Source organism: Notamacropus eugenii, chromosome 5 (genome assembly GCF_028372415.1).
Source record: "Notamacropus eugenii isolate mMacEug1 chromosome 5, mMacEug1.pri_v2, whole genome shotgun sequence".
NCBI lineage: Eukaryota > Metazoa > Chordata > Mammalia > Diprotodontia > Macropodidae > Notamacropus > Notamacropus eugenii.
The window spans coordinates 379,755,820-379,779,001 of NC_092876.1; the positions used below are offsets into that span (position 1 = coordinate 379,755,820).

The window sequence follows — 23,182 nt, forward strand, 5'->3', positions numbered from 1 at the left end:
TAGTAATTGACTGCCAGTTTAAGATAGTTGTGTGAAATATTCTAGAGGAGTCCATCTCTCTAACAAATACACCAACAAAGATATAAAAGGGTACCAGAACAACAATATGCAAGAAAAACAAAAAAAAGGAAAGTTAAGATCCTCCATCCAGTTCAGGACTTTATAAGAAGACAGCTAAAACTGTAGTCACTCAAGGGCAGGGTGTATGATGACAATTTTGTTCAGTTAGTTAGCTAGTAAACTAGTATTTATTATATACCAGATGCTGTATATTATGTGCCAGACACTGTGTTAAATGCTGAGAATGCAAAGAAAGGCAAAAGACAGTCCCTTCTGTCAAGGAACTAACATTCCAATAATAAGTGATAGAAGTCAAATTTCAAAAGGCTAAGTCAAAAAAAAAGTTTGATTTATATTTTATATTTTTGTTTCCAAGCAAAAGAAATTTTCATAGAAGGTAGGAAAGGAGTCAGTAGAAGTAGAGGAATGAAAATTACTGAGAGGGATGATCAATAGAGTGACATCCTAGAGGAAACCAGAGGGATTGAGGTAAAGGACACAAGAGGAGGCAAAGTAGGCTACCTCATCCTAGAAAAGTATAGTGAAGGAGAAGAAAAAGGGAAAGAAAGCAGAGCTCTTTAACAGAATGGGTGACCATGCCTTAGAAATGGTAAACATTGGAAAGAGTGATAGAGGATGAGATGTGATAAAATTTTGAGGAGATAGCCAGGTTTTTAATAGTACTAAGACGTTCAAGTGTCCATGAAGGGGAGTTTTGTAGCAATAGAGTACAGTGGGGATATAGCAGAAAGGTGAACAGAGAAATATAAGAATCAAGGAGAGTACAACTGAGGTACATAGAGATTAGGTTATTGGGAGATGTATCAGAAATTTCATCTTGGCAGGTAGAGATAGTGAAAAATAGGGTTTAGGAGTGGGGTTGAAATTTGCTAAGGAGAAGGCAAAGGGTTGTACCAAATAAATAGAACTTTCTAAAATAAATCAATCCTACAGTTTCAATCAGGATTCTGGTGTGATGAAACCTTTGCAGAATTCCATCTCCAAAGTTCTTCTCACTCAAAGGATTGTCAAGGGGGAGAGGGAACTTAAAGTTTATATATTTTGGGAGGGTTCTGGATATGGAAGGAGGTCTTTGCCCACCTTTCTCCATGATAATTTCCCTTCCCTTCTCTTCCCTTTCCTTCCCTTCCCTTCCCTTCCTTTTCCTTCCCTTCCCTTTCCTTCCCTTTCCTATATAAATGTCCCAGCACCCAAAAGTTAATATTTGGAAGACCAAATATTGCAAAATTAAATGACTCAGAGCTTGAGGAATCCTGAAAAAGTATAAGGAAAAACTTGTGTTACTAGGTAAAATGCAACAGGCTGAAGTTATTATTCCAAAGAATGAAACTATTATAACATTAATTTTCATCCTAGTCACCGAACCACAGCAAAGGAAGAAAATATGACTAATCAATCATAGCAGCTGAAATTGAATATTGTATTGCTTGTAATCTTTGAAGCTTAAAATAAAAATCTGGTTTTTTTAATCCAGAGATAGATCAAAATGACAAGTAGTATAGAAAATACCTTCATTTTCAATTAACACCCTTTCAGGTTTTAGAACAACATTACCTCCCATTCCCCTCTTCTTCAACTCTTCTTCCTCTTGTCCAATTTGACCATAAAACTGTCATGGAAAGAAAATTGATGTGATGTTTACAGACCAGATAGCTTCATGGGATAATATCAACATGTTTGGACTTAAAGATTTACCTTTCAGAAGACCCATACTTTATATGCAATGGCACGCAGAGTACTAAAGGAGAAATGCATTCAAATACATTTTGCAGAATGAATTTAAGTCAGCCACAGTGGTTGCTCTTGGTTAGTATTTATTGAGTACTCTCAAGATGCCTTAGACCTTTCCCAGTTTCTCCTGATCATTTGAGACTCTCATACTGGAGAAACTATTTCCTTTCACCCCATCAAATTGTTTGTGGTCTGTTTCAAGGATGAATAGAATACCAAAATGCAATATGTCACTGGAATCAGAATCAACAAAGATAAAACTAGACAGACTGTTTCTGGAGTAAATGACAAAGATTCTGGACTCACCATCTTCTCATACCATCCCTTAATGTAGGAGGGTAACTATCTATCTTCAAATAAAATCTGTCTTCTGGTTTACAATAGTGGAAGAGTGATCTCATATGGAAAATAAGCTTAGTTAGTAGAATTAGTAAATCTGCTCATTGTTTAGGTGACCCTCAGTTATTTCTCTCCTTTGAACTGACTCTACCTTCCCATTAATACATGAAGCTCTATGGGGATAGTATTCACATTTATCCTTTTATGATTTACTGTCCTGCCTAGAACAGAAAGATTTCCCCTCAGGAGTCCTATCCAAGATTCACCTCATCACCTCTTACTCAGTGTATAATGGAAAAAGAACTAGATAAATTAGGTAAGCTAGGTTCATCAACTCTGACATCTACTTACTATGTAATCCCGAGTAGGTAACTTAGATACTCTACATTCACATGAGTGGTCTTAAAACAGAAATGTAAAATATAGGTGGCATGGATAGATATGATCTGCGACTTGGCTCACACTTCTCTGAAGAAGGAGAGTCAAGAGGGGTGCCTATACTGACTGCCAGCATGGAGTGAGAGGGAGGAATGGATGAAAGTGGATCCCAAGAGTACCACAAGGTTGAGTATTCTTTTCTCCACTCTCTAAGGGGAGAAGGGGAGGAATCAGACTAGGCATATATATCTGACCCCCACCAAATATCTTTGGATCTACGAAAGTAAATCTTAACTGACCCATCTTGAGAGACAAAGGTAAACCCTTAAATTACACTTGCCCAACTTAGTTCCTTCCTACAAAACAGGTGTAAGACTTATCACAAACAGCAAAGAGCAAATATATGCATTTGTCTGAGCAAAATACTAAACAGAAATTAGAGAACTCTATATGTTAGAACATAATAGAAAATACACAAAAGTGAATGTGTGAGATAACTGAGCTCAAACGAAGAGAGAAGGCCAGATCTCATACAAAAAGATTAATTCTAACCTCTAGGAAGACCAGGGGAATGTTAAGAAGCTAGCTTCCCCTACATGTCTGCTACTTTGTTCTCCATGTATCTCTCCTAAAAGAGTATCTGGAACCATATGTATCTATCTCTCCCTCTGAGGTAGCCAGGTGGTACCATAGTCTAGAGTCAGAAAGTCAGGAAAACCCAAGTTCAGATATAATCTCAGATACTTACTAGTTGGGGAACCCTAGAAAAGTCACTTAACCTCTGTCTGCCTGAGGTTACTCAACTATAAAATGAAGAAAACAACAGCGCCTGCCCCCCAGAGTAGGATCAAATGAGATAATATTTATAAAGAAGTTAGCATATAATGAGGCTATATAAAAACTTATTCCCTTCTTTTCCCTGAAGAAGTACTACCCAACCTCCAAAAATGGTCTTATAATAAGTATATGGCTTTGAGTCCATGAACACCATTTTCTCCACCAATTCAGTAATGTCTTCTTACAGACAGACAGACAGACAGACAGACAGACACACACACACACACACACACACACACACACACACACACACACAGAGCAGTATTCAAACTACTCCAGACTTGTTGGGAGCCCAATTACATGTGCAAAGTGAAGATAATAATACTTGTACTATCTCCCATTGTCAATTTCAGGAACTCAATATGCTATAACTCAATATGCTAGTCTTCTGGAAGCTGGGTCTCCAGATGGCATGGCTAATACCATCTTAGTGAATGTAAAGGTACAAGACACACAAGAATATCTGCAAACAGGATAGAATTAGGTTTCCTCTGATGGGTTCAAATGCCTTACTTTGAAATGAGACCACAAGTCTCTATCAAGAAGGAGAGTGAGTGAAAGAGAATGACAGAAAGACTAAAGATTTACAAAGAGTAAGCAGATTTCCCAATTTCAAGAGGTACTAAGTGCTAGAATCAGGATTTGAACTCCAGAACGCTGATTCTATATTCAACACTCTTCCAGTTTGTACCAGAGTTAAGGAATTGTTTTCCTTGACTGCTCATCTTATTACATACCTATGTGGGCCTCCCCTTTGGAATGTGACTTTTCTGAAGTCAAGGATTATTTTTGCCTTTCTGTTTCTATCCCCAACACTTAGCACAGTGCTGGTACAGAGTAAGTGTCTGATAAATACCTATTATTTTACTGATTTCATCATCTGTTAGCAAATAAGGATTTATAGAGCCTGTGTTGAATTCCATGCCCTGACTTCTTCTTACTTCATCTGACATTGTAATGGTTCCAACACTTAACAAAACTTCCCCTTTAAGGAACTGAAGGTCTCATGTTTACCTCATGCAAAAGTAGAGAAAAAGAATCCTCTGAGAGAGCTATATATTGATTATATTAAACTATTCTTCAGTAACTAGGCTGATACCTGCTTGTTCAGTTTGTCCTTCATTTCTTAGACTTCTTGGCTTATCTTGGAAATTCTATAGTTCTACTGCTGTTCTGGGCTCCCCTTCCCATGTGTTGACGTATCTCATTCCCTTGAAGATATGACTCTTCTTCCTTATACTGGCACCATGCTTTTAATTTGGATCATTTTGTTTATCGATAATCTGCGTCATGAGTCAGCCAAGATCCTGTCTCCTCCACTATCTCCGTGCAAAACACAGATGTTCCAGCACCCAAAAGTTAAGTCTTACCTTCCAGATGCATTTGGCCTGGATGAAATAAATACCCTTTATAACTCTGAGATATGAAAAGAAAACCCAAAATTAGGCAGAACATTGAAACTCAGGCCATTTTGAGTTTTGAAGGAAAACATTTAAGAAAATGGGGCTTTTCTCCCTAATGTTATATCCAAGCATTTAAAATACTCCATCAGCAGAGCTAAGTCCCTCCTTGCTTTTCTCATGGAAGGTAGTTTTGTTTTTTTTAATCAGAAATTAGTCTTATAATCACCTCTTACTTCTTCATGAAAAACTACTAATGCTGACTTGTTCTTCTTGTAGTGCTAAAACGCGTTTCTACAAAATAATTGGGGCCCCAAGTCATCATAAAAATAGACCATACTTCATAAAGCAAATCCTGTTCAGCCTATATTTAACAGAAAAAAACAATAAGTTGCTAATAAAACATTTATAACAACAGTCAATAAAAGGAACGGCATACTGAAAATAAACCACTGTGCAGAACCAGAAAACTGTGGTTGAAATGTGAGGTGGAGGTATGGAGAAGAGGAAGTTAGAAATGACCTTGAGGCCACATGGAATGCTTGGGTCTCCAAAGATGCTGGCAAATCCTAAGCGTGTAGCCAGAGCTGGAGAACAAACTACTAGTTTCATTGAGACAGACATCACCAAGGTGATCCTGATTAAAAGATAAATCTAAAATTCATGCTCAATTTATCACTTTTACAGTTACTAAAAGAAAAATTACCCAGTGTCACCTTAGGTTAAATGAGGACAGTCTCAGCTCTACAATATTATTTCTGATGAAGTCTATTGTATTGCTACTAGATGACTGCTTTCTCCTAGGTCTTACATGAATAGCTATTCTTGTGTCAAAGAAATAATAAATCATGCTAAATAAAATCTGGTCTAAAGCAAGAACTTAGACTTATAAGAATAGATGACAGGAACCAATGAATCAAAGTCACCTTATTTTACACACGATTCTAATAATTTTGGTTATCCAGTTGTCCTGCACGTAGCAAATTTGAAAAGAAGGCTTCTGAGACTATTGCTAGAAGCATCCACAATGACAGCAAAAAAAAAGTGATGGTGGACATCAATGGAGAAGAAAGAAGAACTATTAAAAACAAATGCAAGAATTATAAAAGCACAGTAGTCTGGGACCATTAAATTTAGAAGCAAACAATCCAAGGACCATGATCAAAAATGTCATCCATCTCCAGAGAGAGAAGTGATGAGCTCTGAATGTAGATTGAAGTATACCTGTTTTTACTTTATTTTTCTTATTCGTATATGTGTGTTTGCATTTATTTTCACAGCATGCCTCATATGGAAATACATTTAGCATGACTTCACATGTGTGATCAATATGATATTGTCTGCTTCTCAAAGGGTGGGAAAGAAAGAAAGAATTTGGAATTCAAAAATTTTAAAAACGAATGTTAAATTTTTAATGTAATTTGGAAATATCTAATAAAATAAATAAAAATATATTAAAGACAAAAAGAAAAGAAATAAAAACAAGTAAACAACCCTATACCATCAGGAATTTCTTGTGAGGAAATTCAGTCAACCAATGCACTTAGTCTCCAACTTGTACCTAAGAAAGTTGCCTAGAACCAAAATGTCAACTACCAGGAAGCATGCAACACTCTCAAGTGCCTCTGGAACTAGATAAAAACATAATTGGAAAACATTTAACAAAATAAATTCAAATGCAATAAAACATAGATAATGGTAATATGTGGTTTTCTAATTTAACTCATAGCCACTAGAGATGCTTATGTATGGTTTAGTGACTCCAGGTATATTTGAGATTAACACCACTCAACTAAAATACTGAGAAGTTAAATATTCTTGTTTGTCCTTTGTTTTTGAAGTGGACCAATGACATTATGGGGTGATGCCTTGACTTAGGCATGAATTGGATTTAAGTGAGGCAGAGTCACACAAAGTCATTCTCGCTCTCTCTCCCAGAATCATTGAAATCCAAAGGTGAGACAAAACTCAAAATGATTGGCAAATGATTTGGTTAGGGTGGCGCAGCAAGTATGAATCAAAAGCAGGACTTAAATCCAGGACCTTCTAACTCCAGAAGCAGAGCAGTATCTCCGCACCATAATGCCCTTCAACTGGAGGGAATATATATAGATTATTGTGTTCATCCTTCATTGCCATCAGAGAAATGATGACATGACTTGCACTTGACTTTGTTTTGAGTGAGGGAGGACTGTACAAGGTCAGGAGCCTCGCTTCTCCTCCAGAACCATCTGAATTCAGTGACCAGATATTCATCAGGATGACTGGAGATGGCCCAGGATGCACTGGGAGACCTTGGTCCCTTTAGGCCAAGGTCTGTGCAAGTACTCACCTAGGGTGAGTGATGTAAGGCCCATTCATTGAATAGACCTGTTTAAGAAGGGGGTGACCCCTTTAATGAGGCAAAGAAAAAGAAAGACATCAGACTGAAAGAAAAACAGAAACAGTTACTATTGATAATCACTCTTAAGCCAGGAAGGTCCAGAAGACGGCCCCCTTAGGCAGGGGCCTATTGTTGTCAATGTATGAGCTTCAGAGTTTAAGGTTTTGGAAAAAGGGAAGGGAAGGGAAGGGAAGGGAAGGGAAGGAAAGGGAAGGGAAGGGAAGGGAAGGAAAAAAAAAGAATCCCAGTGCATCCTAAGTCATCTCCAGTCATCCTAATGAATATCTGGTCATTATATTCAGATGGCTCTGGAGAAGTGAGGCTGGTGACCTGCATAGACCTCCCTCAATCAAAACAAGTCATGTCATCATTTCTCTGATAGCATGGTCTTCTTTCGCAATGAAGGACAAACACAACAATCTGTGAATAGACCCAGCCACCTGAATGGGGACCCAGCTAGCTGGGTAGCTCAGCTCCTCCTCTCCTGTCTATCTCCTCCTCTCCTTCTTTCTCCTCTCTAAAGGAAGGTAAATTTGGATGGCCAGAATATGCCCAGTTAACTTGGGTTTACTGGGAATATATACAATATAATTACTGATGTAACTGCTATCTGAAGACCCAATGGTATGGGACTCTTTCCTTATTGGTAGAAATGAATCCCCTACCCTGAGTAAGGAGTAGAGCAGAATTGGTGAGAGGAAAAAGAGTTTCAGATCTCAATCGATCAGTCCCCTTTGGAACTCTCCAAGTTTTGAGTCTTCTTTGCTACTCTCAAGTCATTTTGGGTGCTTCTGGCTTCCATTTTCAAAAGAGAAGACAGAAGAAGGAAACCACTTAAAGTTGCTGAAGTAAGAGACTCTGGAAAGATGGCAGTCTCCACCATATCCCCATTCCCAACTTCCTACATTAGAGACTTTAGGGAGTTAACTCTTAAGTGAAATCAAGGACTCTCTCTTAGTTGAACTGAGTAATTTCAATTCTAATAAAAGAGTTCCTTCACTCTGTACACATATACACACACATTTATATATTTCCTTTGGGCAGCTAGGTGATGCAGTGGATACAGCACTAGTGCAGGAGTCAGGAGAACCTGAGTTCAAATCTCACCTCAGACACTTGACACTCCTTAGCTGTGTGACATTGGGCAAGTTACTTAACCCCAATTGCCTCATCCTGAGTCATCTCCAGTCATCCTGATGAATATCTGGTCACTGAATTCAAATGGCTCTGGAGAAGAAGTGAAGCTGGTGACCTGCACAGCCCTTCCTCACTCAAAACAAAGTCAAGTGCAAGTCATGTCATTATTATATATTTGCTGTATATGTATACACATATATACATATATGTATATGTTTGTGTGTATATATGGGTGTTTGTATGTATGCATACATATCCTCCTATGCATACCTTCTTTGATTTCTGTTTTGCTAACAATTTATTTTTGAGTGTTTTGTTTATTTACTTTTAGTTTTCAACATTCACTTCTACAAGATTTTGAGTTCTAAATTTTCTCTCTCCCTTTCTTTTCCCCAAGACAGCATGCAATCTGATATGGACTATCCATATACATTCATATTAAAAATATTATGAGTCATGTTGTAAAGAAGAGTTAGAACAAAACAGAAAAACCACAAGAAAGATGAAACAAAAAAAAAGAGAGAGAGAAAACAGTATGCTTCAATCTGCATTCAGAGTCCATACTTCTTTCTCTGTATGTGGATAGCATTTTCTGTCATGAACTTTTTGGAAATGCCCTGGATCATTGCATTGCTGAGAAGAGCTAAGTATATCAAAGATGGTCGTTGCACAATGTTACTGTTACAATGAACATGTGTACAATGTTCTCCTGGTTCTGCTCACTTCACTCAGCATTAGTTCAGATAAGTCTTTCCAGGTTTTTCTGAAGTCTGCCCCTTCATCATTTCTTATGGAACAATAATATTCCATTATATTCATATACTACAACTTGTTCAGTCATTACCCAATTGATGGATATTTCAATTACTAGTTCTTGTCTACCACAAAAAGAGGTACTATAAATATTTTCATATGTGTGGGTCCTTTTCTCATTTTAATGATCTCTTTGGTATACAGACCTACAAGTGGTTTTGTTGGATCAAAGGGTATGCACAGTTTTATAACCCTTTGGGCATAGTTCCAAATTACTCTCCAGAATTGTAGGATTAGTTCACAACTCCACCAACAATGCATTGGTGTTCCAATTTTCCCACATCTTCTCCAGTATTTATAATTTTCCTGCTTTGTCATGCTAGTCAATCTGATAGGTGGCAACTCAGAGTTTTTTAAATTTGCTTTTCTCTAATCAATAATAATTTAGAGACATTTTACATAACTATAGATAGCTTTAATTTCTTAATCTGAAAACTGCCTGTTAATATACTTTGACCATTTATCAGTTGGAGAATGGCTTGTATTCTTATAAATTTGACTTAGTTCTCTATATATTTTAGAAATGAGGAATTTATCAGAGACATTGGTTGTAAAAATTGTTTCCCAGCTTTCTGTTTCCCTTCTAATCTTGGTTGCACTGGCTTTGTTCATGAAATTCTTTTTTTTAATTTAATGTAATCAAAATTATCCACTTCACATTTCATAATGTTCTCTAACCCTTGTTTGATCATAAATTCTTCACTTCTCTATAGATTGGACAGGTAAACTACTATCAACTTTTATATCTAAATTGTGTACCCTTTTGACTTTATTTTGGTATATGTTGTAAGATGCTACTCTATGTCTAGTTTCTGTGATACTATTTTCCAGTTTTCCCACCAGTTTTGTCAGATAGTGAGTTCTTAGCCCAGAAGCTGGAATCTTTGGTTTTATCAAACAGGAGATGACTATAGTCATTGACTACTGTATCTTATGTACCTAACCTATTCCTCTGATCTACTCTTCTATTTCTTAGCCAGTACCAAGCAGTTTTGATGCTTGCTGCCTTATAATACAGTTTTAGATCTGGTAGGGCTAGGTCGCCTTCTCTGCATTTCTTTTCATTAATTCCCTTGATATTCCAGGCCTTTTATTCTTCCAGATAAATTTTCTTATGATTTTTTCTAGCTCTATAAAACAATTTTTGGTAGTTTGATTGCTATGACTCTGAATAAGTAAATTGATTAAGGTAGAATTGTCATTTTTATTATATTAGTTTGGTCTACCCATGAGCAACTGATATTTTTTTAATTATTTAGATCTGACTTTATTTGTGTGAAAAGTGTTTGTAATTGTGTTAGTATAGTTCCTGGATTTGTCTTGGCAGGTAGACTCCCAAATATTTTATAATGTCTACAGTAACTTTAAATGGAATTTCTCTTTCTATCTCTTGTTACTGGACTTTGTTAGTAATACATGGAAATGCCTATGATTCATGTGAGTTTATTTATATCCTGAAACTTTTGCTAAAGTTTTTATTTCAAGTAATTTTTTAGTTGGTTCTCTAGGATTCTCTAAGTATACCATCATATCATCTACAAATTAAGGAAAACTCCATTGATTCCCATGCTCTTTAGTATTTTTAATAGGAATTTGTGTTATATTTGGTCAAAAGTTTTTTCAGCATCTATTGAGATAATCATATGATTTCTGTTAATTTTTTTTTTGACATGCTAATAGTTTTCCTAATATTGAATTAGCTCTGCATTCCTTATATAAATCCCACCTGTTCATAGGGTATTACCCTCATGATAAGTTGTTCTGATCTCTTTGCTAATATTGTATTTAAAATTTTTATATCTAAATTCATTAGAGAAATTGATCTATAATTTTCTTTCTCTATTTTGGTTCTTCCTGATTTAAGTGTCAGCACCTTATTTGTATCATAAAAGTAATTTGATAGGACTCTTTTTTCACCTATTTTTCCAAATAGTTTATATAGTTTTGGAATGAATTGTTCTTTAAATGTTTGATAGAATTCACTTGGAAATTCACCTGGACTTGGAGATCTTTTCTTAGGGAGTTCTTTGATGACTTGTTCAATTTTTTTTTCTGAAATGAGGCTATTTAAGTTTTTTTTTTATTTTCCCTTCTGTTAATCTGAGCAATTTATTTTTTATAAATGTTCACCCATTTCATGTAAATTGTCAGATTTATTGGCATACAGTTGGCCAAAAAACTCCTAATTTTTTTTTAATTTTCTCTTCATTGGTGGTGAATTCACCTTTCTCACTTTTGCTACTGGTAGTTTGGTTTTCTTTCTTTCTTACAAAATCAAATTAACCAAAGATTTACCAATTTTATTGATTTTTTTCACAAAACTAGCTCTTAATGTTATTTATTAGTTCAACAGTTTCCTTAATTTAAATTTTATTAATCTCTCCTTTGATTTTCAAAGTTTCTAACTTGGTGTTTAATTGAGGATTTTTAATTTGTTCTTTTTCTAGCTTTTTTTAATTGCATGCCCAATTCATCGATCTCCTCTTTCTCTATTTTATTCATGTAAGCATTTAGAGATACAAAATTTCCCTGAAGAGCTGCTTTGGATGCATGCCATAGGTTTTGGTGTGCTGTCTCATATTGTAATTCTCTTGGATGAAGTTATTGTTTCAGTTATCTGTTCTTTGACCCACTCATTCTTTAGAATTAGTTTCCAATTAGTTTTTATTCTATCTTTTCATGGTCTTTTATTACAAGTAATTTTTATTACATCATAATCTGTAAAGGATGCATTTATTATTTCTGCCTTTCTGAAATGAATGGTGAGGTTTTTTATTCCCTAGTACATGATCTGTGTCATCCTTGTACAAGGGCCATGTTAATCTCCTCTGTATCATTCCAGTTTTAGGATATGTGATGTTGAAGCAAGTACTGCCACCTGTAATTCTTCTTCGCTATTGACTATGTGTGTTCAACCTGGAATAGGTATTAAATATGAAAGGGTCAGACCTTGGGGTCTTTCTTCTCCCAATAATGTCAAAATGAACAAAACTTAGCTCAGACCTGAACATATCTTGTAGACTAACAATATTTAAGGAAGCAGATAGATATAATTCTAGCCTGATACCCCCTCTCTCTGAGAGGTCCAAAAGTGGCCTCTAGCTCCAATTCCCTACTTCCCCTTCTGGCAAGAATGAAAGCTTCCCTTGGAAAAGGATAGAAAGAAAAGAGGCTAATGATGTCTATCCTGTCTCCATTTATGCTATACAATGCACAAGCTACGCTCTGTCTCTACTGATGGTCTATAGTCATGTTTCTAAGTTGTCATTAAAAGACCAACTTCAGTAATCTTCATTCAAGACTATGGGAAAAGTGTGACACATTTTAGAATGAATTTCATCAAAACAAAATAGTTATTGTGTTTGCTTTTGTTGCTGCTACTACTTCTGCTGTTATAGTTGTCTTAGTATACGTTAATGAAGTAAGCTTCAATTTTCTGGAAAATTCCTTGTCATTGGAGAAATGAGTCCTTGTTGTATACTTCCTTTTCTTTGCTTAGACTTCATGGCAGCACTTTGGAAGAATATTTACCCACATTAAGCATTTCAGAATTTTGTAGCAATGACAACAAAATCACCACCCACAAGAGTTTAATGGCTAAAAGGAAAATGGGTGTTCAATATATTTTCTCTTTTTGGAACACTCTATTATTGTTATTCATTGCGGCATTTCATAGCGCATCCCAATTAATGTCTTCCTGTCTTGTCCATTTTGTATAAAATCAATTAGTCTTTATGGTTTTAAATTTTTCAGTGTCTTGGTAAAGAACTGGTTGACTCTAAATTATTATATCTTTTACCATTTTTATTTGCTGAATACAATGGCTATAAACTAAGACTATAAACAAACAAAAAACAATACCCTACTATCTATGCAAGAATAAAGAATCATAATTTTCATCCACAGAGCCAAAAAGATTCCCAAAATGGATTGCTTTGTGCAAGCAATGTCTTCTGGACTGTCATTTTTTTGCACTTATATTCACCCAATGCATTATATTGAGCAACTCGTTAGAAGCCAACGTTGTCAAAGAATTTGCTCTCCAATGCATCATCAGAGTATTCAATTCAGTGAAGATTTATTAAGGGCCTACAACATGAAGGGCCTGAAGTTAGGTAACCAGGCATACAAAGAAAGGTAAAATTCTTACCTTGCCCTCAAGAAGGTTATAGTCCCTTGGTGGGAGAAGAGCAAATGAGGGTTGTGCCTGATGACCATATGATCCTAAGCACTATGATAAAAAAAAAAAAAGAAAACTTTACAATGAGTGCAAGCAAAAGCAAAGTTAATTTCCAAAACAACCAAAATGAACAATTAGATGGGTTTGTTTTTCATTTGCTTTTAAATCAGAATGGGTCCAGGCAAAGCCTTGTGGGAGATTTGAGGAGGGAGAGATTATCAGAGAAAGTTTTGTGATGGCTTTTATTTGGGCCTCAAGGAAGGGAGAGATTTCAATAGGTGAGGAGGGAAGAAATATGTTCCAGGCAAGGTTGGTGGAATAGACGAAGGCAAAAAGACAGAGAAGTTCAGGAAAATAAGGGACAAAGAGTAGCACAGTTTGACTGGAATATAGAAAACAAGAAGAGTGCATGAGAAGATAAGTGGTGTGAGAATGGATTGTGGAGGGCCTTGAAGTCTGAACTGAGAGTTTATGCTTCACTTAGCAGGCATTAATATGGTGCCTTCCATACAATTGGCAGGTGCTAAATAATATTGGTTGAATTAATGATTTTGGAGAAAGATATTTTAGGATTGTGCCTCATGAGGCTTGAAGTAAAATTATAAAATGCTAAAGAATGAAAACCATAAGGATGCTAAATTGTTATTCATTCATTCTATAACTGCACATTATTACAGATCAGATATTGAATCTGTTTATCCCTGAACTTCCATTTGGGTTATTACATTCATTTGCTATCGATCATCAGTTCCCTAGAAAATGCTCCACTTTTTGCTAACATTTCTCCTTTTCATGTTTGGGTAATCTGTTTCAGAAAGAAAAAAAAGCTCTTCGGGCTTTGGGAATTTCTGAAAACATACTAAAAGTCCATTTTGGAGAGGAAAAAACAAAAACAAAATCAATTTCCAAGACAACCAAAGAATGGAATCCTGTGAGCATTTAGATTGGTTATTTGTTCATTTGTTCTTAAATGGAAATAACAAATGTGGTTTGGATTTTTACTGTCTCCTTTTCTTTTGGTTTCCTGCTAGTGCTCGGTTTCCTTAATGACCTTCTATTCTCTCTGTCTATCCTGTCTCTCCCTAGGAGATGTTATCTTTAGTTTCTTTCTTTTTTTCCTTCTATGTCTGTTTCCTTGGAGAGCTCATTCACTCCCATGGTTTCCACTCTCCGTTCTGTAATGATGATACCCAAGCCTATTTATCCCAATCTATTTATACTCTGACCTCTTTTCTGAGCTCCAGTCACATCTCCAATGATTTCTCAGACATTTTCACACTGATATTCTGCTGCCATCTCAAATGCAACACATTTAAAACTGAACTTATCAAAATGCTCCCTACATGATCTATTCTCCATCACCACCCTTTTTTTCTCTATTTCCATTAATAGTTCTACAAGTGTTTCTATCATCTTGGCTCAAAATCTCAAAAAGATGCTACCTCCCTACTTTTCCCTAACATCTACTGTCCTATGGCTGCTTCTTTCCAATCTTTCCTTTGCAAATTGCTGTCATATCCATCCCTTTCTGTCCATTCCTACTATTGCCATGCTAATGTAGTGTCTTGAAACCAGATGTTAACATTAACTGGTCTTTGTATCTCCAGCATCTCCTCTCTTCAATCTCTTCTACATGCTCCCATCAGTATAATCTTCTGAAATAATGCTTTTATAACTCATTTTTGAAAACTATCAATGATCACCCAATGATTTCATGATCAAATCCAAATTCTTTGCCTGGCTCACCTTCTACAGTCAGCTTCAACTACACTTTTCAATTTTATCTCCTACATTTTATTGCTATCTGTCCTATGATCGTGGAGAGGATTGTGATATCAAAGAGGTGATGCCTTGACATGCAAGTGAATTGGATTTAAATGAGGGAAGGACGTACACATTCCTGCCTCTTTGCCTTTGCATATCCTTTTCCTCTCTCCTGAAATGCCATCTCCCTTCATTCCCTTTACATCCACCATTCTTCTACATACACCACTGCTACACCATTCTTCAAGAATCAACCTTCTTGATTTTATATCTGATCACCGGAGCTAACAATCACCTTTTCCTTCCCCATATTCCTTTTATATTTATTTTCTATAACATTTATTTAGTTTATCCCATACTGCCTTATATCACCAATTATCTTGTGTGTGTATATGTGTATATGAACTACACCTGCATTTATTTTGGTATAAAAAATTACTGGCACAGAAAACCCCATCTAGTGATGAAAAGTTGGCAGTTGTTCTGTACCTTAGCATCCTAGTTTCCTGAGGCAGAGAAAAGATAAGTGTGACCCAGAATCACACAGCTGGTATGTATCAGAAGAGAGACTTGAACCCCTCATCCTGAATCTTTTAGACATAGATACCTTCTCATTTGGGCAACTAGGTGGTGCAGTGGTTAGAGTGCCAGGGCTGGAGGCAGGAAGACTCATGTTCCTGAGTTCCAGTTTCATCTCAGACACTTTCAAATTGTGTGACACTGGGTAAGTCCTTTAACTCTGTTTGCCTCAATTTTCTCGTATGTAATATGAGAAGGAAATGGCAAGCTACTCTAGTATCTTTGCCAAGAAAACCCCACATGGGGTCATGACCATGACTTGGTTAGACCATCTTGTCTAGACCACAATTATCTTTATTTTCCTTCCAGCTCTATGTAATTCTGAGACAAATGGTTATATAAAGAATATTGAGATAGTCCAAAAGCAATAAAATTCCAAAACACTCTCCCTCTGGGTTTTTGCATTTATTTGATATTTTTATGATAACTCAAAAAGATTTATTCTTTTTTTTTCTCATTTCTAATATCTCATGTAAAATCAGTAAACTTCTCTGCACTGGCTTTCTTGCTGGTCCTTTCAGACTGACAGTCAATCTCTAATCTGAGCATCTTTTCTCTGGTTGAAATGTTCTCCCTCTACCTCCTGGCTTCCCTGGTTTCCTTCCAGACTTGGCTCAAATCTTACTTTCAGCAGGAGGACTTTCCAGGTTCCTCACTCCTTCTCTTGAGGTTATCTTCCACTCACACTTTGTGCGTGTATGTATATGTATATATTATGTATGTACATATGTACATGTATGTAGGTGTATAGATATATACATATATACGTAATCATGTATACATATGTGTAGTATGGTTATTTTTGTTCAGTCACTTCAGTCATGTCTGACTCTTCATAACCCCATTTGGGCTTTTACCAGCAAAGGTATTAGAGTGGTTTGCTGTCTCCTTCTCCAGATCATTTTATAGATGATGAAACTGAGTCAAATAAGGTTAAGTGAGTTGCCTAGGGTCACACAGTTAATAAGTGCCTTAGGTCACATTTGAACTCAGGCCTTCCTGACTCCTGGACCAACACTCTATTCCTTGTGCCACCTAGGTATCCGTTATCTTATATATACAATTTATAATACTGATAATAAAAATAATAATAACCAGTTATCTCTTCCATTAAAATGTGAGCTTCATTGGACAGGGACTAGGTTTTTGTCTATTTTTTTGTATCCCTAGTATTAATGTAGTGTCTGGAGCATAGTAAGTACTTAATAATTAACTTAATAACTAAATATTGTCAATTGATGACTAACTATCCAGTTGTAATATTCTGTGATTCTGTAATCTGGGATCTACAGTATAAACTCCTTGATGACAAGGATTTTTATCTTAGATGTCTTTGAGACTCCTACAGTATAAGTATCAAACAAATAATTGTTGATTAGAACATCAGAACTGAAATCAGGAAGACCTGAGTTCAAACCCAGCTTCAAACACTTCCTAGGGGACTCTTTGGACAAGTTTCTTGTCCTTTGTCTATTTCAGTTTTCTGTCAGTAAAATAACAAGAATAACAATTCCTACCTCCCAATATTATTGTGAGAATAAAATGAGATATTTTAAACTCTGTTTGCAAATTTTAAAGCACTATTTAAATGCTGGCATTATTATTAATTTTATGTAACACAAGTCTCTTTATGAAGGATATCAATGCCCTTTAGTTTAATCATAATTAGTCAGTTAGGGAAATATTTATGGTGAAAATACAACAAAGATATTTTAAATTCCAGCTTTTGTGCTACCACTTTCAATTATACTGATAGTATAGAAAGTACTTCTTTAATTATTACTCCGTTCTGCAATGTGTATTAAGGAGCTTATAAAACATTAAATACAGGATGTTGTTTATGGATGAAAAGTCTGAGCGGCATAATTTCTGAGTAATAACAAATATATTAATTATGGCTAGCAAATAATAAAATGAGGTTAGTGGCTGTCTTTCAGAAGCCCAAGGAAAACCTTGTCAGGGGGGAGGCCTAAATGCTGGAGAGTGGATGTTCCCCAACAGGCAGAAATCAACTCAGATTACTTACAAATTAATGAAAGAATGAATGTTGTAACAAGAGGTGAACTGATTCTAATGAGGGGCTACTCCAATGGAGGACGTGACTGACAAAGCATTCTTGGACAAAGAAACTAATCTCCATACAGACCCCCATCCCCACCCATCTACACCCAGACAACTCCTCTGTCATCAAAAAGTGTTTGCACTGGTAAGGAGATTCAGTTTTCTAAGCAAAGCAATGCCAAAAATATACCCAAATAAATTAGTTTTATCATAATAACCCCTAATAATTTAACTAATCATCTTACAATTTTACAATCACTTACAAAAAAGTGATAGATAAATTATTTTAGTTGAAATTTCCTTTTAAATATAGGCAAATCTGGAAGCTTAAAACTTCTTAAATTATAATACTTCAGAATATTTCAATACCTGGTAAGTGGGACTGATAAGAGAACATAAAAGTGTCTCAAAAGTCTTAGTGCTTAATCAGCTTTAATAATCTAAAACAGCACCAAGACTTTGAAGAGATCCTGCAATAATTTATTTCTGTCTAAATCAACTGTTACTAAAATAAATATCTTTGTATTAAAAGAGTTTTATTTTCTTGTGGTACTTTCCCTCACGTGAGTAATTAAAAGACTCACTCTGCCTTCTTTGTAATGATAATTGCTAACATTTATATAACCTTCTTTTAGGTTCTCATAGTGCTTTAGACATAGTGTTTTGTCCTGTCATCCTCATAACTAAGGCATGGTAGATATTATCATCCCCATTTTATATCTGAGAAAACTGAAGCTCCAAGAACTGTATTACTTGTTTACACACTGTTATGCAGAGGAGTAAGACTTGGAAACTAGATTTAAAACCAATTCAGCTGCTGCCTCCAAGTCTGATTCTCTTCCTAGGCTATAACAGGTGACCCTCTTTTAGGTGAAAAAGAAAATCTTACTATCCTATTTTTATAAAATAAAAAGCCTTTTTTTTTGTTAACTAGATAACAATTGCATTTTTTCTTTGTTATCTGGTTCATAATTACATTAGTTCAATTCTTTAAACAGTTTACATTTTAATTTGGAAATATCTAGATTTTGTTTTGGGAAGTACAGATTCTACCTCCCTGTTCTACCCAAGAATCATTGCATAGTATAAAGTGAGGCAGCCACAAACGACAAAGTTAGAAAGCTTAATTAAATGTAATCTAAAGCAGACTCCAACTTGACACAGCCACCACAGCACATCAAAATATGAAAAATGGTGCAGCAATAAAAATGGCTCAAGAATGAATTATTTATCAGACTTGTGATCTTGAAGTCCATTAAGAGCTGGAGGCACAAAAAACATGTGGGAACTATTCAAACTGTCAGTGCAGGTCCTTAGTCTTTTAAACCAGAGGCAAAGCTACAATCCTAGGAAAATCACAGGTAAAAAAGATGGAAAAACTATTTGTTAACGGCTATGATGTGATACTATTCACACAAATAACTGAACATCTTAAGGTGTTGAAATAAAAACAAAAGTCATGAGTACAGCAGATTCATTGTATAAACACCATTAGAAAATATATTTTTCTATTTCCTCCAGTTTTCATATCTCTATAGCAAACCAGTCTTGCAACTTATCCTAGCAAATGTGAGGGTGATTAATATATTAAATTTAATTTAATGTCCAGAAAAAATACCAAAATAATAAAACATTTTCAAGAAATTAATACTATTCTATTTTTGCTTATTTTGGTTTTTTGGTCCCAGACTGATTTTATGGGTTTAGAGAAGTCCTATCATGGAAATTCCCTCCACCAATGGAGACTGAACAACTGGCTAAGCACTTAAAAGTTAAGACACTTGATGAAGATCACATACATAGTATGTGTCAGAGACAGGACTTAATTCCAGAGTTCCCTGACTCTTAAGGCCAGCACACTATTCACCATGCCAAGCTCTCTCTCAGGAACATTTTTAGGATCCCAGATTAATAACTGGAAGGGGGCAGAGTTCATTTAGCCCAAACTTCCTCCTTCTACAGATGTGGAAACTGAGGCACAGAAAAGTTTAGTGACTGAACAAAGTAATCATAATGAGTCAATAAAAGGAAGGGAGAGGTGAGAAAAATCGGTCTTTTAAATGAATCTGCTATAGAGAAAATTTTTTTTAAAATACCATGAAGTACACATTGGAAAAAAAATTAATGATTCTTTGAAGGCAACTGGATGGGAAAGCAAATGGAATACCATAAAGTGATCATTTTCCAAACTGTAAGGTTTGGGTCATTACTGGGGTGGCAACTCTCAAAGTAATATAGGAAATAGGAATGAAATAACTGTTATTTATAAGACTTCCATAACTTCATTGCTAGAGCTCTCAGAGTATTTTATAGCATTTATAAAATACAAGGAAGAGGGTATTTTGTTTCACATTGCATTTGCTACTAACCCCTCCAGCCCTGTATGACCAACATAACCCACCAACTTCATGGCACTTATTTACCTTCTCAATTTAGGCCCCTTCTTGAGAGTAATATTTTTTTAAGGAGAAAACCCACAAAAATAAAGGAGATGATTGCAAAAAGGGGACTTGAGAGGGGAAGGTTGGGAAAGGAAATCTCATTTTAACATATTAGTTAGAAACTAAGAACAGATCCATGGGTGTGAGTCAGATGCTCAGTCATAAAATAAAATCTGATGAGGTATACTATTGTATATTTATTTCCCAGAATAAGATGTGTGAGAAAAGCAGTGCCCAGTTTCTGGAAGGGTCAAAGGAAATACCACAGCTTTTAAGATGGTCCACAAATTGTTAGCTATAAAGAAGCATCATGATCCAACAATTCCAAAAGACTCATGATGGGAAATGCTATGGAAGGAATCTGAATGCAGATCCAAAAATGCTATTTTTTTTCTTTTTTTGTTTTTTTTGGGGGGGGTTGTGGTTGTTTTCCTTATGTTCTGTTTCTTCTTTCACAACCTGACTAATGTGGAAAATGTTTACATGATTGTACATGTATAACATATCTGATTACATGCCATCTTGCTGAAGGGGGATAGAAAATTATTTTTATATGTAATTGGAAAAAATAAAACACTACTTACAAAAAAAAAGCATCATGAGAGGCAGAGTGGTGTCTGGACAGAAAGGCAGGGCATGTCCTCAGAATCAGAAAAAATGTGCATTCAAGTCCTGCCTCTGACACATCCTGCCTGTGACTCTGGGCAACTCACTTAACTTCTTAGGGTCTAAGAAAATTCCCTAGCACTATAAATCACAGAAAAATTGATCATCTTTGATACAAGGCGTTTTCTCACTGGGAGTCCCCCATGCAAGTGAAATCAGAGGCTTCATGAAAAAGTACTTTGAATAACTATTAATTACAGAAATGCACATTAAGATAACTTTGAGGTACCATGCCACACCTATCAGATTGACTAATATGAAAGAAAAGGAAAATGACAATTATTGGAAGGGATGTGGAAAAATTGGGAAGCTAACACTCTGTGGTGGAGTTGTGAACTAGCCCAACCAATCTGGAGAGCAATTTAGAGCTTTAATCTAAGGGTTATAAAATTGTGCATCCCCTTTGATTTAATAATTCCACTACTAGGTTTGTATCCCAAAGTATTTTTTTTAAAGGAAAATGACCTATATGTACAAAAGTATGTATAGCACCTCTTTATGTGATGTCAAAGAATTGAAAATCAAGGGGATCCTCATCAATTGGGGAATGGCTGAACAAGGTGTGGCATATGATTGTATGGAAGACTATTATGTTAAAAGAATGGAAAAATGATATGCTCTCAGGAAAACCTGGAAAGATTTACTTGAACAAAGTAAAGTAAGCAGAACCAGGAGAACATTGTCCACCATAACCACAATGTGGTACAATGATCAACTGCAAATGACTTAGCTATTCTCAGCAATACAGTGATCTAAGACAGTTCTGAAGGATTCATGATGAAAAATGAACTGCCAGAAAAAGAATGGAAAGAGTCAAGGTAAATTGAAGCATATTTCTTTTAACTTTCTTTTTTTGTTTTGGTCGGCATTTTCTTTCACAATATGAATAATATGGAAATATTTTTGCGTGACTATACATGTATAAACTGTATGTCTTTGCTTACCCTCTCAATGAGAGGGGAGTGGAAGGAAAGGAGGAAAGAATTTGGATTTCAAAAAATTTTTGAATGAATTTTAAAAATTGTTTTTACATGTAATTGGAAAAATAAATTATTTTTTATTAAATTTAAATTTATTTTTAAAATAAATTATTTTAAAACACAGGCATAGAAGAAAAGAAGCTACCATCCATTTCAGAGTTCCTTCTGAAAAAGTGAAAGGCTTTCACAATACTGAAGGCCAAACACTTGAAGAAAAAGATAGCTATAAAAAAGCTCCGTAAAATACAGAGAAAAGTTATCTATGAAAAAGCTAAAGCCTATCATAAGAGGTACAGACAGATGTACAGAAGAGAAATCCATCTGGCTAAAATGGCATGAAAAGCTGGCAACTAACCCAAGTTAGCTTTTGTGATCAGAATCAGAGGTATCCATGGTGTTAGCCCAAAGGTCCGAAAAGTGTTGCAGCTTCTTCGTCTTCACCAAATCTTCAGTGGCACTTTTGTTCAGCTTAACAAGGCTTCCATTAACATGCTAAGGACTGTGGATCCTCATGCATTGCATGGGGTTACCCAAACCTGAAGTTCTGTGAAAAGTCATCTATAAACGTGGTTGTGGCAAGATCAAGAAGCAGAGAATTGCCCTGATGGATAATGCCCTTATTGCAAAATCTCTTGGTAAACATGGAGTTATCTGCATAGAGGACTTGATCCATGAAATGTACGTTGTTGGCAAGCACTTCAGAGCTGTAGCCCTTCAAATTATCTTCTCCAAGAGGCTGAATGAAGAAAAAGACTATACACTTTGTGGAAGGTGGAGATGCTGGTAACAGGGAAGAACCAGATCAACAAGGTTATTAGAAGAATGAACTAAAGTTCTCTGCCATGATTATTTTTCTAATGATCTGTTACTAAAAATTCCTGTGACAAAATTGATATTTGCTTTACTGGACATATTTCTGATTAATCAGGTTGTCTTTGACCTTATTCTTAAAGCTGAATAAAGTTCAGGGCTAGGGACCTAGAGAGATAAACCCTGGAAAATAGAGTAGGGTTATATTTGGTGGTAAATGCATCTAAGCCACTAAGACCACATTATCTTTTTGCTTCCAGATATACCTTTGGAACAACAAAATGTGTTTATTGAGAAGTTGCTGTGACTAGCTGTTGCTGGAGAAAACATAACATTTATTTGTAGGCAATGTTTTGACAACGTCAATGTTGACACAAATGTCCTCCTTATTTAGAAAATTTGATTAAAATGGACTTTTAGGTGTATGTCTAACTTCTGAAGTTTTCATCAGAGTTTTCACTTTTTTGCTAAATTTCAGGGCATTACAGTCATTGATAAGACTATTGTGTCAAATTGTTTGAATCTTTGTAGTTTATGGACCTTGGAACAGATGAGTGTATCAGTAAGCACCCCAACATACATGGGGGGTGGGGAGGAATGGG

The 23,182-nt window shown here is 35.6% G+C and overlaps 1 non-coding gene and 1 pseudogene across 1 annotated transcript; one reads left to right on the forward strand and one right to left on the reverse strand.

Moving 5' to 3' along the window:
- The window catches only part of LOC140507965 (large ribosomal subunit protein uL30-like), an 85,879-nt pseudogene extending 63,291 nt beyond the window's left edge, over positions 1 to 22,588 (forward strand).
- Positions 11,864 to 11,971, reverse strand: LOC140509339 (U6 spliceosomal RNA). The gene has a single exon (XR_011968669.1). It is a non-coding gene; the product is annotated as a U6 spliceosomal RNA (small nuclear RNA).
- Positions 22,589 to 23,182: the final 594 nt, after the last annotated feature.